The sequence below is a fragment of the Lolium rigidum genome, unplaced genomic scaffold, assembly GCF_022539505.1.
Source record: "Lolium rigidum isolate FL_2022 unplaced genomic scaffold, APGP_CSIRO_Lrig_0.1 contig_71994_1, whole genome shotgun sequence".
NCBI lineage: Eukaryota > Viridiplantae > Streptophyta > Magnoliopsida > Poales > Poaceae > Lolium > Lolium rigidum.
This window is the reverse complement of record NW_025901500.1, coordinates 5,896-13,095: the sequence shown is the minus strand read 5'-3', so window position 1 is coordinate 13,095 and position 7,200 is coordinate 5,896. Positions and strand designations below refer to the sequence as shown.

The window sequence follows — 7,200 nt, the reverse complement described above, 5'->3', positions numbered from 1 at the left end:
GCAGCTCACTCTGGGCGTTCGGGATTTCCCGAAATTTCGGGACGGGTTATTCGGGTTTTTCAAAATTCGGGTTCTCAGATTTCACACCCGAAATTGTCCAAAAAATATCAACACCCGATGTTTCGGGAACCCGATAATTCGGGTTCGGGATCGGGTTTTCCCGATTTGCCCGAAGCCTCGAAAAATCTGGTAGCCTTCGATTGAGGATAACGTCGAGCTACCACCGGACGGTTGCCGGCGGCAGGGGAAAAACGAGGGAGGCAGCCGGCGCAGCGCTGCAGCAGTGAAGGTTGTCGAGCACGGCAGCCGGCGCAGCGCTGCAGCAGTGCAGGTTGTGGAGCACGGCGGCCGGCGCGGTCCACGTACGCTGCGTGCTGACGAGGAAGGGGGTCGGCACTACTCCTCGCCGATCTCAAGCATGGCGACGGGATGCGAGCCGACGACAACCTATTCGCGTGCGGCGGCGGCCATGTTGGGAGATCGCTCAGGTCGATCTGGATTGGCGTGTGCTGTGGTCGTGCTGGATCAGTGGTTGACCACCAATTGAGGGAGAAGGTGCGCGTGCGATGCAAGAGTGGGCTGCTGGGCCGTGGGGATGTGATAGTGTGGAGTGTGGACGCTTATTTTTGCTTGGTTGGGCTACCATTTGTTGTTTAATACGGGGAATTCGGGCTGTTCGGGTACCAGAAGTAGAAACCCGAAATTCCTGAATAAAATTCGGGTGTTGGAAGTTGTCACCCGAATAGGTGATCAGGTAATTCGGGTTCGGGCTATACGGGTTCGGGATCGGGAATTTCGGGTTCGGGATTCGGGTTTCGGGTTTTATGCCCGGCGTGACCAGCAGCAGTGATGTCTACGTGTGCTTCTATTCTTGTAGACAATTGATGTCTACGGGAGCTTCTATTCTTGTAGACAGTGTTGGGCCTCCAAGAGCAGAGGTTTGTAGAACAGCAGCAAGTTTCCCTTAAGTGGATACCCAAGGTTTATCGAACTCAGGGAGGAAGAGGTCAAAGATATCCCTCTCATGCAACCCTGCAACCACAAAGCAAGAAGTCTCTTGTGTCCCCAACACACCTAATAGGTGCACTAGTTCGGCGAAGAGATAGTGAAATACGGGTGGTATGAATAAGTAGTAGCAACGGCAACGACACCGAGAAAAGTGCTTTGCCCATGACGAGTAAACAAGCGGTAGTAATGTAGCGATAGTAACGCAGTAAAACGATAAACAAGCAGCGATAGCGATATTTAGGAACAAGGCCTAGGGATTACACTTTCACTAGTGGACACTCTCAACATTGATCACATAACGAGAATAGATAAATGCATACTCTACACTTTTGTTGGATGATGAACACATTGCGTAGGATTACACGAACCCTCAATGCCGGAGTTAACAAGCTCCACAATAATGCTCATATTTTAGTAACCTTTAGTGTAAGATAGATCAACGAGACTAAACCAAGTACTAGCATAGCATGCACACTTGTCACCTTCATGCATATGTAGGAGGAATAGATCACATCAATATTATCATAGCAATAGTTAACTTCGCAATCTACAAGAGATCATGATCATAGCATAAACCAAGTACTAACACGGTGCACGCACTGTCACCTTTGCACACATGCGGGAGGAATAAAACTACTTTAATAACACATCACTAGAGTAGCACATAGATAAATTGTGATACAAAACATATTGCAATCTTAAAGAGATATAAATAAGCACCTCACTATGCCATTCAACATTGAGTAAGTATTCGTGAAATATGGCCTAAGAGACCCACACGGTGCACACACTTGTCACCTTTACACACGTGGGACAAGGAGTCTCCGGAGATCACATAAGTAAAACTCACTTGACTAGCATAGTGACATCTAGATTACAAGCATCATCATATGAATCTCAATCATGTAAGGCAGCTCATGAGATTATTGTATTGAAGCACATAGGAGAGAGATGAACCACATAGCTACCGGTACAGCCCCGAGCCTCGATGGAGAACTACTCCCTCCTCATGGGAGCAGCGGCGGTGATGAAGATGGCGGTGGAGATGGCAGCGGTGTCGATGGAAAAGCCTTCCGGGGCACTTCCCCGCTCCCGGCAGGTGCCTGGAACGGAGACTCCTGTCCCCGGATCTTGGCTTCGCGATGGCGGCGGCTGCGGAAGGTTTACGTGGTTTTCGTCGAACGCCCCGAGGTTTTTAGGTCGGGGGCTTTATATAGGCGGAGAGGCGGCGCGAGAGGGCTTACGGGGGCCCACACCCTAGGGGGCGCCCCCTGGCCGCGCCGGGGTGTGGTGTGGTGGCCCTGCCCCCTTCTCCGGCGGTTCTCGTGTGTTCGGATGCTTCCGGTAAAATAGGAACCTGGGCGTTGATTTCGTCCGATTCCGAGAATATTTCGTTACTAGGATTTCTGAAACCAAAAACAACAGAAAACAGGAACTGGCACTTCGGCATCTTGTTAATAGGTTAGTTCCAGAAAATGCACGAATTATTGATGTTATCTATAAATGTTCAGCCAGCTTATGCATTACTTCTATAAGCCAGCTTATGCATTACTTCTATAAATGTTCCTAGACTACCCGGCTCCAGGAGGCTTCAAAAGGGGCAAATCCATCGTGTGCGTTGAAACTGGCAGCGACAGTAAATATCCAGCCCCGCTTTTGACAGCAGCCGTTGGATGCGGTAGTTCCTTTTCTCACTCGTGGCTTGTCTGAATGAATCTATGACGTCTGGGACCATTTGTGAGTGGGGTCGGCGAGCAGAGGAAACTACGCTGCTCGTTCACGTCACGTTTCTTCCCTCATTTTCCTGTGCGCGTGGAGATGGGTCAAAACCCTAGATCGCGCCCACGGACAAAAATCCCCCAACCATTTCCCCCATGTGTGTGGCGACGACGACGGCGTGCGGGAGGATGAGGGAGGCGGAGCTGCGGCGGCCGCCCCAAGTGAAGAAGCCGGCCGCCCTAGGTGGAGAAGAGGACCTGCGGAGGGCCTGAATGGGTGGGAGCCGTCATCCCGGAGCCGCCGTCGCGTAGCCGCCGTTGTCCGTGGGCTCCGACGCCGTTTGGGAGGCCCGTGGGTGGTGGAGAAGCGTGATTGGAGAGGATGCGGGGGAGGAGGGAGGCAGAGCTGTGTCGGCCGCCCCGCGCCTTCGCCCTCACCCTTGCCGGCTCCCGACGCCAGTCCTACGCCCGGGAGACGCTCGCCGCTGGGCCTTCGCCGCCGCCGGGCTCGCCCTTATCTCTCCTCCTCAAGCGAGGTCGTTTTTGGGGTGGCGCTGGGCCAGAGGCGGAAGTGCAGCGAGGGGCGGCGTTGGACCGTAGGTGAAGGAGCAGCGAGGGGCGGCTCTTGGGGCGGTGCTGTGTGAAGAAGGTGCCGGGGGCAGGCCGGCTGGTGCGGGCCACGCTCCCTCGCCCATGCCCTCGCTCGTCGTCTTCCTGGTCGCCTCTTCCCCAACCTTAGGCTATAAGCATAGCAAGGAATTGAATGGTAAATGGGGGCGGCTGACGAAGGTGACCACCGGAGTCCGCTAAAGCAGACCTCATACGCCACTGAATGCATTCTGCAGTTTCTCCTCCCAAGGTATGGCAATTGTTTGCAAACCCTAGATTTGTTAAGCCTTGTGTAGATGGAGAATTTGTTTAGATTGGTTGAGGAGAGGAGACAAATCCGTGGCCTATAGCTTTCGTTGGGGAAGATGGAGCACCAAAACCGCACAATTGGTTTAGATGATTGTTTTAATCTGTGTTTCAGTCCATTTTCTGTCCAATGCTTGTTTACAAGTGTTTTTATTAGCATTTTTTTTTTGCTCGACTAATCAGGACATTGGTCTGGAAATGATCATTTGACCTTGTTTTGCTTGGGGTATATGGCGTTAGAACTATCACTTTCTCTTTACAATGAATGTTGAGGGTACTGATAAGCTCCTTTTGTGGAGTGTAAAACTAATAGCATGTTTATTTAGCACTCGCAACAATAGCATATAAATATATGGTCCTTCTCATTATTCTGTAATATTTCTTGATATAATAAATTTATAATTCACATGATAGGAGTTTAATTATATACCATCATGTCTGTTAATTTAAGAAAATACTAGCTTGCAGCTAAGCTCACTGTTGGAGACATGTTTTTGCTGAGTTAGGGTTCTTTTGTGAAGACCATTGATATGTATTAATCTGGACATGTTCTCGCTGAGTTGTATCTTGGGCCACCTTGCTTTTCTTATCACGTGTCGTTAGATTTCTTTTATTGCATCTTCCGTTATATTTGTCCAAAGTAGCGGAGAACCTGGACTTGAGACTAAGAAAATTTCCTCCATTCTTGCAGGATGATCATTGATTCATACCGTTCTAAGTTTAAAGGTTCGGTTACCAACGCTTCATAGTACTTCACTTCCATTCCTCTTGGAATGTGCTTGTACCGATCTTTCGTTCTCAATATAGCATGTTTTATGTGGTGTGGTACCTTTGGTTCAAGACAGTGAAGATAAAGGACAGGGAGGTCAGCTGCCAGACAACGTGTTTGGCAAGGATGCAGTTGTTGATCCAAAATCAACCGTCGAACCTCTCGCCTCCGCCAAAAGTTAAAAAGTGGGTGATTTTTTGGACAATCTACATTCTTTTTATCTATTGAACATGTCTTAACAGAAAATATAATTGCAGGTGTGGGACATAACCTGTGAAACAATCGACCGGTGCAGCTAGACAAGAAAAAACAACCCTTAGACCGTAGAAGTACATGGCTCCAGCTTCACGGTAGGTATGAATGTTGAATTTAGTTCCAGGCACCACTAAGATTTTCAAGCTAACAAGAGATTAAAAAAATCTCTCATTTTTATCTAAGAGAACATTTTTTAAGGAGGGTGCTTCTTTATAAACAAAACATGGATAAAATAAAGTGAGTTCCGCCATCACAGTAAGTTCATATACAAAATATTGTCCTTTGAAGATGTGGGTAATTGGTATTTCTGTGAGCTTTGGGTTTAAGTTTTCCAATAGTATCGTTGATGCTTTAAGTTTGGTGTTATCTGGTTTAATCACTTAAAAGAACTTCTCTTGGTGTAGGTCTGGTGCATGGTACAATAGTGTGGAAGGGAGCAAGAAGGAAGGGACAATTTTTTCGGGTCGATTATTGTTGTTCTGGGTTGATTACCACATCAACTAAGTTGTGTTCTCTTTTAAGCTCTCGATCTGGAGCTGTACATGCCCAGGATGGTCTTGACGGCGCTAGCTGTCATGCTATCGTATTCCTCTCTTCTCGATATTTATTATTTTTTTCTTACTTTCTAGGCTTATTTATGTTGCCTCAAATATGAGACTCGGTGAGGGTGTTCCTAGGCTGAATATGGCTGCTATTTGGGTACCGAGCGATAGCCTCAAATACTCTACATGATTGTTATAGGTTAATTATGAGGACTTGGTGCTCCATTATCTCCTCATGTCACTTATGTGGGTGGCGAGGAGATCAACGAGATGTCTCGCACCTCCGGTGCACAATGACAAGATGGTGGGGCCTTTTGGCGTTCTTGCAATCCGGTATCCTCGGCCAGAGTTGGACGACCTAGCCAGCAACACCTCTTCATCTCGAACTTGTCACTAGGTATACCATCTCCCTCTTGTCTCTTCTTAGTTGGGCGACCAATGGAATTCGTGATACATGCTTAGGTTATGTTGTTTTCTCAATGTTTATTGTTCATATTGTTTCTTGGTGGTCGGCGCAGATGCCAAAGGAGAGGTGTAGATTCGGGATCAGTGGTGCATTGCTTACTAAAAAGTAGAGCTTTGAACAATTACTTTTGAACAAAAGGACAGGTGAAAATTTGGGACGGATGATGCCTTTTCTTACTAAAAAGAAGAGCTCATGTTCTCTGTTTAAAATATTAATCTTCTTACTGAAACATTTGGAAAATATTGGGACCAGTAATTCGAAAGCTTGACCTTGCTATTGTTTCTTTTGTGATGTAGATGGATTATCTCGATCATTGCCCAACATTGGACAATAATAATATTTTCCCTTCATACAGTGGAGCTGGAGTGCTTAAAGGAATTTTAATGAAAAATAATCCTCTTCAACTCTCTTCTATCTCCATGGCTGATATGTTGATGCTCTTGCCTTCCTCATGTGTGAGGTGAGTACTAATTTCCCATTTTTTTACGGAACGGGATTAGTTTGATTTCTGAGTGTTAATATTCTTGTTTATTCAGTCTAACACCGAGGAACTTCCATATATGTTTACGGATGTCCTTGACCAGAGATGGTTTCCTTTTCGACGACTTTAATCTCTTAGCATATGAGGCAGGAATTCTCCATTCTCTGGCTAATAATGATATAATTTTCACTTTCTCAATCACAGGTCCAGCACTTCAATGCCAAGGCTGGAATTGCTTTGGGACAGACTGAGCATGGGTGAAAGCAAGGTATTACTGTAATAATTCAGTTTACTATACCTTTGGGCATGGACATGAGCATCTTGAGCCTACTTTCACTCCCACACTAATTTTTATAACGTATATCTCTTTGCTTATCTATATTGTATAACCAAAGTGAAAAGTTAAAGGAATCTTCGAACAAATTAGTTGGATTTTTACTCTATAAATAGTGTATACTATTGAAAAATAAAGTAGAGAATTTTCTTCCGTTTGTTTTTCACCGGGTCTGTTGGACGACGGCAGCTGCCTGGCGGCGGTGGGTGGATGGCGGTGGCCACCGAGCAACCCGCGATAGGCTAATCAAGACAAGCAGGGTTGCTCCATTCGCAGTAAATGGTATCGTGGCTAGAAAGGTTGATCCTCTCCACACAAATGTCTGCTTTGGATATTAAGATGCCATTTTTTTATTTCGTCACTCATGCATTGTTTTGCATTCAGCTTTATATGTTAGATAATATTACCATGCATATTATTAATGTGTCATAAAGACAAACACTTCACCAGCTAAACCACTTGCCATGTGGTTAATATTTACGGTTTGGCCTTCGAAATTTCAAATGGGAATGGTCTCCAAATTTTAAGAAAAGTTTGTTTGGGAGCATTCATTCATTTATTTATTATTATTTCCTACATTATCAAGTAAGATTGTTGTGAAATTTACATTGACTTCTTGTGCTAATCTGATGTAGGTATTATTAGTAGTGATTCTTTCCTCTTCCTCTAATTGATTTGTTCCATCACGCTGATGGAATTGTTGCGATGTGGC

At 46.0% G+C, this 7,200-nt stretch overlaps 1 long non-coding RNA gene across 1 annotated transcript; it reads left to right on the top strand.

Moving 5' to 3' along the window:
* Nucleotides 1-2,599: 2,599 nt before the first annotated feature.
* Nucleotides 2,600-4,561, top strand: LOC124682236. The gene is made up of 3 exons (XR_006996204.1): nt 2,600-2,686; nt 4,333-4,367; nt 4,449-4,561. It is a non-coding gene; the product is annotated as an uncharacterized LOC124682236 (long non-coding RNA).
* The last annotated feature ends 2,639 nt before the right edge of the window (nt 4,562-7,200 follow it).